Source organism: Capra hircus, chromosome 22 (genome assembly GCF_001704415.2).
Source record: "Capra hircus breed San Clemente chromosome 22, ASM170441v1, whole genome shotgun sequence".
Taxonomy (NCBI): domain Eukaryota; kingdom Metazoa; phylum Chordata; class Mammalia; order Artiodactyla; family Bovidae; genus Capra; species Capra hircus.
Window position 1 is genome coordinate 16,389,450 of NC_030829.1, and position 11,240 is coordinate 16,400,689.

The 11,240-nt window shown below is 47.5% G+C and overlaps 1 pseudogene; it reads right to left on the reverse strand.

Annotated features, from left to right (window-relative positions):
• Positions 10,056 to 10,981, reverse strand: LOC102182353 (annotated as a pseudogene).

An 11,240-nucleotide genomic window follows, 5' to 3' on the forward strand; every position in this document is an offset into this window, starting at 1 on the left:
TTAGTCTGGCAGGATCTGGTGGAAAATCCACCAGCCTGGCTGAAACCCTTCATTCCCCCTCCCCCCACTTCATCAATTCCACAGGTATTTGTCGTGGAGGCATCTAAAGGGGAAGAGCATAAAGATCGCGATGGCCGGGCGAAGCCAGTATTCCAGGAATCCTCACTATATCCTAACCTAATTGACCAGGAAACCGATCTCTCCCCACCCCCCTATGTACACCCGCCTTTACTCGCTCAGGTACTGCAGATATCTTCTAGAGGAACACAAAGAGACACTGAACCTTTGGCCCCAAACAAGGAAGGGGGCCCTGCTCAAGGGATTCGAGGAAGGACCAGGGGGGTCCTTGGCTTGGCAGACAATGGTGACCCAGAGGCCCCCACCTCAACAGTCCAGGTGTTCCCCGTTCGGGCGGGGCCGGCCCGCCCGGATGGAGAACGAACATACCAATACTGGCCCTTTTCCACTAGGGATCTGTATAATTGGAAAACTCAGACCCCTTCATCCTCAGAAAAACCCCCGGGCCTCATTGACTTTCTAGAATCTATCCTATTCACTCATAGCCCCACTTGGGATGATTGTCAGCAGCTTTTACAGGTGCTCTTCGCCACAGAACAACGCGAACAGATTCTGTTGGAAGCATAGAAAAACGTTCCAGGGGTAGATGGAAGACCCACCATGCAGCCTAATTTGATTGATGAGGGATTTCCACTGATGCGACCCCACTGGGATTTCGAGTGTGCTGAAGGTAGGGAGTGTCTCCGAGTGTACCGCCAGACTCTTATGGTTGGCCTCCGAGCAGCCGCCAGGAAACCAATGAATTTGGTCAAGGTAAATTTGGTTAGACAGGAACCGAGAGCCCGGCAGCCTTCCTAGAGAGGTTAATGGAAACTTTCAGACAATACACCCCCATGGACCCACAGGCCGATGAATCACGCGCGGCCGTTGTACTAGCATTTGTGAATCAGGTAGCCCCGGACATCAGGAGATAGTTGCAGAAAATAGACAGGCTAGGGGAGCAATCAATACAAGACCTAGTGAGGGCGGCAGAAAGCGTTTTTAATAATAGGGAGATTCCCGAGGAGAGGGAAGAACGGATCAGACGGGGAGAAAGGGAATATAGGGCCGAAGAGAACTGGAAGAATCAGAGAGAACTGGCTCAGATTCTCTTGGCGGGGACCAGACGGGCCCGATCCCCAGGGAACTAAGGACACCAGGTTAAACGATAAAGGGAGACCAGCCAGGCAGGCGCTGAAAAAGGACCAATGTGCATATTGCAGAGAGCAGGGACATTGGAAGAATGAGTGTCCTAAAAGAAACGGAGTGGGGGGACCGCCCAGGAGAGAGGCACCCTCCCCGGGAGCCCACGTTTTATATGCAGGAGAAAATAGTGATTAGGGGAGTCAAGACTCGGCACCCCTCCCCGAGTCCTGGGTAACTATTTATGTGGAGGGGAAACTGGTCGGCTTCATGGTAGATACAGGAGCCCAGTACTTGGTCCTCAGTCGCAAAGAGGGACCAATGTCCAAAAAGACTAGCTGGGTACAAGGAGCCACTGGGACAAAACGATATTGCTGGACTACTAAACTTATTCAGGTGGACTTAGGGACCCAGCAAGTGTCTCCTTTCTAGTGATACCGGAGTGCCCAGTACCCTTGCTAGGAAAGGATCTGTTATCCAAGGTCAATGCGCAGATCCACTTCACCCACGGGAGGATATCGGTTACGGATGGGACCGGACATCCAGTTCACATCCTGTCCCTCGCACTGGAAAATGAATACCAACTGTACCAGCCGGGACCCCCCTGCCTCCCCCGGCTGTGGACCCTACCATGCAACCTTGGATTCAAAAATATCCTTTGGCCTGTGCAGAAACGGCAGGGGTAGGACTAGCGAAACAGAGACCCCCCCGCCCATTATTGTTGAACTGAAAGCGGATGCCACCCCTATACGGGTGAAGCAACACCCCATGAGTCAGGAGGCCCGACGAGGAGTCGCGCCACACATACAACGGCTCCTGAAGGCAGGAATTCTCAGGTGTTGATCCCCATGGAATACCCCCCTACTACTGGTGAGAAAGCCTAGGGGAATGGATTTTAGGCCAGTCCAGGATGTTCGTGAGGTCAACAAGCGGGTGAGTGACATTCATCCCATGGTCCCCAATCCGTACACTCTTTTGAGTGGCCTGCTGCCGGACTGTGTCTGGTACACAGTTCTGGATCTGAAAGATGCTTTTCTCAGTTTGCCTCTGGCCCCTAAAAGCCAAGAGATCTTCGCTTTCGAATGGGCCGACGAGGACTGCCAAACCACAGGACAGCTAACCTGGACTCGCCTCCCACAGGGATTCAAAAATTCACCAACGTTGTTCAACGAGGCCTTGGGTGAAGACCTCCGTGAGTACCAGGCTGATCACCCCGATGTGCTGTTGCAGTATGTGGATGACCTTATGTTGGCTGCTGCTACCCAGGGGGCATGCCTAGAGGCAACAGGTGACCTCCTCCAGACTGGGGACATTAGGATACAGGGCTAGTGCGAAAAAAGCCCAAATAGCTAGACAGGAGGTACCTTACTTAGGGTATAAGATAAAGCAGGGGCGGAGATGGCTAACACAGGCCATGAAGGAGACTATTTTGCAGATCCCCGAGCCAGCAATTCCCCGCTTGGTGAGAGAGTTTCTTGGGACTGTTGGGTACTGCAGGCTGTGGATCCTGGGGTTCGCTGAAAAGGCCCGGCCACTATATGAAGGAAGTAGGGAGAGTAAAAACTGGACTTGGACAGAGCCAATGAGACAGGCAATTCAAGAACTCCGGCAGGCTCTGCTAGAAGCCCTGGCCCTTGCTCTCCCTAACCCATCTAAGCCTTTTCAACTGTTTGTGGATGAAAAACAGGGAGTAGGAAAGGGAGTCCTGACACAACAATGGGGGCCTTGGAGGCGACCCGTAACCTACCTCTCAAAAAGACTGGACCCGGTGGCCGCTGGGCAGCCACCCTGCCTCCGAATCACTGCAGCCACTGCTCTCCTGGTCCATGATGCCAACAAGTTAACCTATGGACAGCGGCTCCTGGTCTACACTCCCCATGCCATTGAAGGGATTCTCAAGCAGCCACCGGGTAAGTGGATCTCCAATGCCCGCTTGACCCATTACCAGGCCTTGCTGCTGGATACCCCCCAGATACACTTTCAGACGCCCTGCTTCCTGAACCCGGCCACTCTCCTGCCCGCCCCGGAGCAAGACGGCCCCCTCCACAATTGTGGTGAGATATTGGCAGATGTGGCAGCCATACTTAAAGACCTAAAAGACGTGCCCTTAAAAGACAGTGAACTAGTGTGGTTTACAGATGGAAGGAGTTTTGTGAGAGACGGACAGAGAAGGGCAGGGGCAGCAATTGTTGATGACTCAGGAAGGGCTATCTGGGCTGAAGCTCTGCCCCCTGGAACATCTGCTCAAAAAGCAGAAGTAATAGCCTTGATACAGGCACTGGAAAGGGCGGAAGGAAAAAAGGTCACCATTTATACCGACAGCCGGTATGCATTTGGCACAGTGCATATTCAGGGCCCAATATATAAAGAGCGGGGGGTTTTGACAGCAGAGGGAAAGGAAGTTAAGAACTTACCTGAGATCTTCAGACTCCTAGCAGCAGTCCACTGGCCTCGAGCAGTGTCCATAGTACATGTCCCGGGGCACCAAAAGGGAGAGGATATCAAGGCTCGAGGCAACCGTGCCGCCGATGTGGCAGCTTGCGAGGCAGCTGTCGGAGACTGCAAAGCCAACATACTGACTGTGGGATTGCCACCCCCAGGAATGGGAACCCTGCCCCCGACCCCCGAGTATTCCTCCTCTGATCTGAATTGGATTCAAGAAAATACCAAACGTCCTGTGAGCGGAGATGGATGATATCGGACCAAAATGACAACCTGTTGCTTCCGGCTGACTTGGGTCGACACCTTTGCACGCACCTATATCAGACCACCCATCTAGGGGAGAAAAAGACTCTAGCACTTCTACAGACAGCGCGTCTGCGGTTTCCCCAACACAAGACATAGTCCGTGCCTGCAAGGCGTGCCAGATGATGAGACCAGGAAAAGGACAGCATACGAGTATAAGGTACCGGGGAGAGAGGCCAGGACAACAGTGGGAGATAGATTTTACGGAGGTAAGGCCAGGCAAGTATGGGTACCGTTACCTGTTCTGGTTGATACTTTCTCTGGGTGGGTGGAGGCATACCCCACTAAGAGGGAAACAGTAGTAATGGTGGCTAAAAAGCTCCTAGAGGAGATAGTGCCTGGGTTTGGGCTGCCGGTAACTATTGGCTCTGATAACGGACCTGCTTTTGTGAGTCAAATTGTTCAGGGACTGGCCTCAGCCCTGGGGACCAAGTGGAAACTGCATTGCAAATACAATCCCCAAAGTTCAGGGCAGGTAGAAAGAATGAATTGGACTCTAAAAGAAACTTTGGCAAAACTGGCAATAGAGACTGGCGGGGACTGGGTGACTCTCCTTCCCTTTGCTCTCTTCCGAGCGCGTAATACACCCTACAAGTTGAACCTGACCCCCTTTGAAATTGTTTATCGGGGTCCCCATCCCATATGCCCTACCTTTGAGGGAAAAATCAAGCCGCCCCCTTTGTTGCAGCGGTTCCAAGAAGCTATACTGGCTTTAAGCAAGGTGCATGTGCACATCTGGACTTCGGTCAAAGAAATCCATGAAGGCCAAGAGAAGGGGACAATCCCTTCACACAACATTGGTCTGGGGGACTGGGTTTGGGTCAAACGACATCAGTCCAAAACATTAGAACCCAGGTGGAAGGGGCCTTATGTTGTTCTTCTTACTACCCCCACTGCCTTGAAGGTCGACGGCATTGGGCCCTTGGTGCACTGTAACCACGTACGCCGTGCCACTCCAGACGAACAAGAGGCAGCCCGAGAAGAGTGGAAGGTGACACCACATCTCTTAAATCCTCTAAAATTGAAGCTCATCCGGCAGCAGGTCCCGGATGTATCGCTTTGATCCTCCTGATAGTGGCCTACTTCTACGTTCCTGGGACAGCCAGCCACAACCCGCACCAGCCTGCCAAAATCACCTGGACACCTCAGAACGGACTGACTCGGGAGGTACTCAATTCGACCACCGGAATTCACCCCCCAACACTTGGTGGCCGGATCTGTACTTTAGCCTGGGGAAACTGATCGACAGTGGTTGGGAGGGAACATGGCTGAGGGACTACGGATTCTGGGCATGCCCTGGACACATGAAAAACAATTGGGGGACTTGCGGGGGCCTACAACATTACTTCTCTAAGTCTTGGAGCTGTGTGACCTCCACTGACGGGGCAGCGAAATGGGAGGTAGGGAACCGGGACTTGGTCAACTTTTTGTTTGTCTATCCCCTGCCCGATCCCCTAGACATAATCGAAGGCAGAGCCCAGAACACACCCTGGCACAAGATTGATCAGGTGAAAATAATATTCGATCAGGAGTTGGCTAAGCAGGAGAGGTCTTGGGTTTCCGGGCTATCTTGGGGTTTCCAGCTCAACGTCAGGTGGCCCGGCCCATACCCTGGAGGGATTTTAGTTATTAGCCAGACAGTGGAACCCATCCAGATCCAAAGTGTAGGCCCTAATCAGGTCGAGAATCCAGGACCACAGAAAGTAACTAAGGCATACCCGACTCAGAGGGCTACAACACTGAGCCCTACGCCCTTTGTCTCCCGACCGGGGAACCAGAACAATGAGACAGAGGCCCCTGGCTCCTCGACCCCCATCCCTGACTCAAAAACGTCAGACCCATTATGGACTCTAGTTAAGGCAGCCTTTACAACCTTAAATCAGTCTAACCCAAATGCAGCTAACTCCTGTTGGCTCTGTTATACTCTCTACCCTCCCTTTTATGAAGCAATAGGCTTAAATGTTTCTTAAAACCTGTCCAACAGCACAGATCCACCTCAATGTCACTGGGGAGAACGTAGGGTCGGTCTCACTATGAGAGACGTTTTGGGAAGGGGACTTTGCTTAGGTAAAGTTCCACCTAAAAAAACTCCCTTGTGCGCCCAAACGGCCAATCTCACAAGATTAGATAAAACAAACTGGATTGTGCCTGAGGCAGGTGGATGGTGGGTCTGTTCACATACCCACGCTGACTCCGTGTTTACATGCATCAGTTTTTAATCAGAGTAAAGAGTTTTGTGTATTGGTGGCTGTAATGCCCAAAATCTTATATCACCCTGAAGAAGTTATGTACAACTATTGGGCTAGGGAGACAACAAATCAGTTGGGAGGGAACAGAGTTAAGAGAGAGCCCATCACGGCCATCACATTAGCAACCATGTTCAGTCTTGGGATTGCCAGAGCAGGAACTGGGATAGCTGCCCTGTCTCTCCAAGGTCAAGGGTTCACTTCCTTGCAGGCAGCTGTAGATGAAGACATTACACAGATAGAAGAATCAATTAGTCACCTAGAAAAATCACTAACTTCCCTGTCCGAGGTTATCCTACAAAATCGAAGGGGGTTAGATCTGGTTTTCCTACAACAAGGGGGAATCTGCGCGGCTCTGGGAGAAGAATGTTGTTTTTACTCAGAACACACTGGGGTAGTAAGAGAATCTATGGCCAGAGTGAGGGAGGGGCTAGCCCAACGAAAAAGAGAGCGAGAGGCCCAGCAGGGATGGTTTGAATCCTGGTTCCAACAGTCTCCGTGGTTGACAACGCTGATTTCCACCCTGGTGGGCCCTCTCATAGTGCTATTATTAATACTCACCTTTGGCCCATGTATCCTAAATAAGCTTGTAACCTTTATAAAACAGTGTATCAATACCGTCCAGCTATTCATACTCAGGCAACAATATCAGGCCTTGTCCCAAAATAAAGAGGAAGATTCCTCTCTATGATCAAAAGACAGGGGGGAATGTTAGGACCAAACTGGAGCCAAGATAGGCTCTAAGGGGCAGGCTAAGGTCTGAGTTTTAGTCTCTAGGAAAGCTGAGGCACTGGGAACTCCCGCAGGCAGTGTAGCTCGACCAATCAGAAGAAATCCCCATAGCCCCAGCCTGAGCCAATCAGGAAAACCCCGCCCGCACCAGTCCAGATGGGGATGCCAGGTTTAAAAGTCCGGCGGGCACGTATGGTTTAGCCAATCAGCTATGCTGTTACAGGAACAAAGAACCATCTGTATAAAAGTAGATGTGATTCAGAGCTTGGGGCTCTCGTCAAGACTCCGCTGCGCTGGATGAGACTTGAGCCCTAGCTCGAGCTAGCAATAAACCCCTTTGTACGTTTGCATTGCTGTGGATGTCTTAGTCCCTCAGTTTTGGTAAATCGGACCTCAGGCATAACACTTGGAAGGAAAGTTATGACCAACCTAGACAGCATATTAAAAACCCAGAGACATGACTTTACCAACAAAGGTCCATCTAGTCAAGGCTATGGTTTTTCCAGTAGTCATGTATGGATGTGAGAGTTGGACTATAAAAAAAGCTGAGCACCGAAGAATTGATGCTTTTGAACTGTGGTGTTGGAGAAGACTCTTGAGAGTCCCTTGGACTGCAAGGTGATCTAACCAGTCCATCCTAATGGAGATCAGTGCTGGGTGATCATTGGAAGGAAAGATGCTAAAGCTGAAACTCCAGTACTTTGGCCACCTCATGTGAAGAGCTGACTCATTTGAAAAGACCCTGATGCTGGGAAGGATTGAGGGCAGGAGGAGAAGGGGATGACAGAGGATGAGATGGGTGGATGGCATCACCGACTCAATGGACATGAGTTTGGGTAAACTCCAGGAGTTGGTGATGGACAGGGAGGCCTGGCGTGCTGCGGTTCATGGGGTCGCAAAGAGTCAGACTCAACTGAGCGACTGACTGAATGGAACCCTGATTGACTGATAGTGAGGTAACAGGGTCCTATCACATCACATTATCAATCCTTAGATGCCAGAAGGTCGGGGGCTATGCACTCATGGTCATTAATTCCTTCCATTTAGCAGGGGGTTTGGCATCTATAAAGCACCTCAGGAAATATGCCATCAGATCCTATTATCTAGGTACTTAGGGAGGAGCTAAAGCAGAGGAAGGGTCTATCCTCGGAAGGCCCTTTAGAGTCCTGCTCAGTTATAAGTTGAACTGTTGGCAGTTGGAAGCTACTAAGAATAATGCTGCTATAAATACTTCCATGTAAGTCTTGGTGTGAAAATACGTTTCACATCTCTTGAGATACCTAGAGGTGAAATCGCTGAGTCATCTGGTGAGTGTGTGTTTAACTTTCAAAGATACTGCCTGTTTTCTAAATGTACCGTTCGACTGTGCTTTTTTATGTTTCCACCAGTAGGGTGTTCCAGTTTCTCCACATCTTTACCCACACTTGTTATTGTCAGGTTTTTACTGTAGTCATCTTCTCAGGTGTGAAGTAGTGTATCACTTATATTTTCCTAAAGACTAATGATATTGAACAGTGTCTACACATGATAAACAGTAAAATGTAAAAAAAAAACCATATACTACAATATGCATGAACCTTGGGGGAAAAAAATAATAAGTGAAAGAAGAGGGACCCAAAAGAACACATATGATTCTATTTATGTGAGTGTCCATAAAAGTGACAGAAAGCAAATAATTGGTTGCATGGAGGTGGGAGTGGGAATTTCTGTATGGGCAAAAGGAAACTTTGGGATATTATGGAAACGTTGTAAATCTGGTTTTTGGAGCTGATTGTACAACTCCATAAAATTGCTAAAAATGAAACTACCTGCACTATAGGTTAATTTTATAGTTTGTAAATTATACCTCAGTCATGCTGCAGAAAAAAAAAATTAGAAAATTAATGCAGGGACTTCTCTAGTGGTCCAGTGGTTAAAAATCCACCTTCCAATGTTGGGGACGTTAGCTCAAACCAGGGTCAGAGAACTAAGATCCCACATGCTGTGGGGCAGCTAAGCCTGTGCGCCACAACTAGTGAACCCATGAGCTCTGGAGTCCCTGCACCAAAATGAAAGATCCTGTATGTCACAGGAAGATCTTATGTGCTGCAACTACATCCTGATGCAGCAAAAATAATAAATAAAAAAATAGAAACTGATGCATGGTTGAATTCTCAACAGATAATACTAGTAAATCCCCAAGAGACAGAAATGAAAAACAAACAAAAATTCAGTGTAAGGTCACATACAGACACTGACTGCACTAGAGGTGGGAGAACGTAGTGCAGTGAGGCTGGCAATAAAGAAACGTGAATCTTATCACCTCCTGAAATAAAAGTCACATTTTATAGCAAGACAAGAAAAATATAATAAATCTTTGTTCTTTGACATCTTTTGCCCTGATTCTGCATTGTGTGGCAGCCAAACCTTCCCCATTGACATAAATGGCTGCTCAACCATAAAAAGCAATATTCTATCATCAGGAAGACAACTCCTTGAAATAATATTCCATTTTGATTTCATAAGGGATCACATGGTGTTTAGTTCTCAGTTATCTAAACTGTCAATAATATATTGTTTGATGTACAGCCCTCTTCAAAATCATATAACTGTGCCTTGACTTTTAACAGGTAGAACAGTTCTCAGCTTTCTGAGATGTTTTAACCACATTATAAATCCTCAATTATGGCTCTACCAAAATTTTCCATTTCTTTTCTAGATTGATTTATTCATCAACAATCTGTATTTGTTCCCCAGGGCTATTGCAACGACTGGATGGCTTAAAACAACAAATTTATTCTTGCACAGTTCTGGAGACTGGAGGTTCAAAGTCAGGGTGTTGTCAAGACTGAGGGCTCCAGAGGAGAATCTGTTTCATTCCTCTCTTGTGGTGTTGCTAACAACCCTTGGCATCCCTTGGTTTTTTGTTGTTTTTTTTTCCATTGTCACATGTCAGTTTATTGAGGAATTTGTGATGCTAAAGGTTAATCCTACTCACTTGATTACTTTTCATGATGTCAAATAAATTCCAAAGGCTATAAGCCATGATGTTTCACAATTACTTTTCCCATATTCAGGAAACACAAAATTCGAAGAAATGTTTGAGTGAATCTGAAAATTGCCCTCATCCTATCTTTTTTCAAAAGGTGGTAATTAAGTTTTCAGAAGTACAGTAGCAAGGAGGAAGGATGAAGGTGGGACATGAAGAAGGCAGGTATTTTTGCTCAATTTCACTTTCAAAGGTTCAAATCTTAAGTTTTTTTTAACATGTTTTTCACCAAAAAAGGAATCAATACTTTTCATTCCACTCTTGTCAACTTTAGCCAGAGCCTTCTGAGCTGCGGTCCTTTTGCTGTTTTCCTTTACAGTCTTGAAATCTTTGGAGTTAAACTTAGTGTAATCTGATAACTTTGCTTTCTTTGATGGAGGGTTCGGCACTGAAGCTGGAGGTTCTGGAAGCTTTAAATATTTAGATGTCATCACTTAATTGTTTAGGGATATAATCAGATAACAGACCATGGGCATAACTAACATAATCCTCGTCCTTGTCCCTGGAAACCTGGCCACCAGAAAAGAATGCAGTAGACTGTACCCCGGCACTGACATTTACCTTTTTGGTTTTTAATGCTGCCATAGTCTGATTAGCCTTTTTTTCTAGCCATTTTAAGGTCTTCTCTTTGCTGTACTTGTAGTATTTCTTCATATCTATTACTTTTTCTTCTGTCACGTGTCGAAGTAACTTCTCAAGTTGAGGAAGTTTCAGCAACAAGATGCAATCTGGGAACATGTCATCCATCACAACTTGATCCAGGGGCTGAAACTTCCCCTCTTTATCAGCCTTTATAAGATAGTAGAGAAGCAGAAACAGTGGGTCCATAGGTGTGGCAAAGTGAAGACCACCTCCTGATGGAACTGATTCATTTATAAACCAAGAATGTTTTTTTTTTCCTTGAAAACTTTTATTTCAAAAGCTGCAGTAGACACATATTGAACAAGTAAATGGCTCCTTCCCCTGAAAATGGGTTAGCCAGTTTTACAAATATAAGCCCACTTTTCATCTTCTTTGAAGTATCCTTTAAATATTCCCTAATCCCGGCAGCCTCTAATCTGTTTTCCATCTCGAAAATGTTGTCCGCCGGCGGCCGCAGGCCTCAGCCCTCGGTGGCAAATGGCAGGAGAAGGTCCCTTGGTTCTTTGATGTATGGTTCCAGTCTCTGCTTCTGTGGCCACGTGGCTTTCTCCCACCTCTGTCTCCTTTTTATTTTGTAATGGAGGGTAATTGCTTTATAGAATTTTGTTTTCTGTCAAACAACATGAATCAGCCATAGGTGTACATAT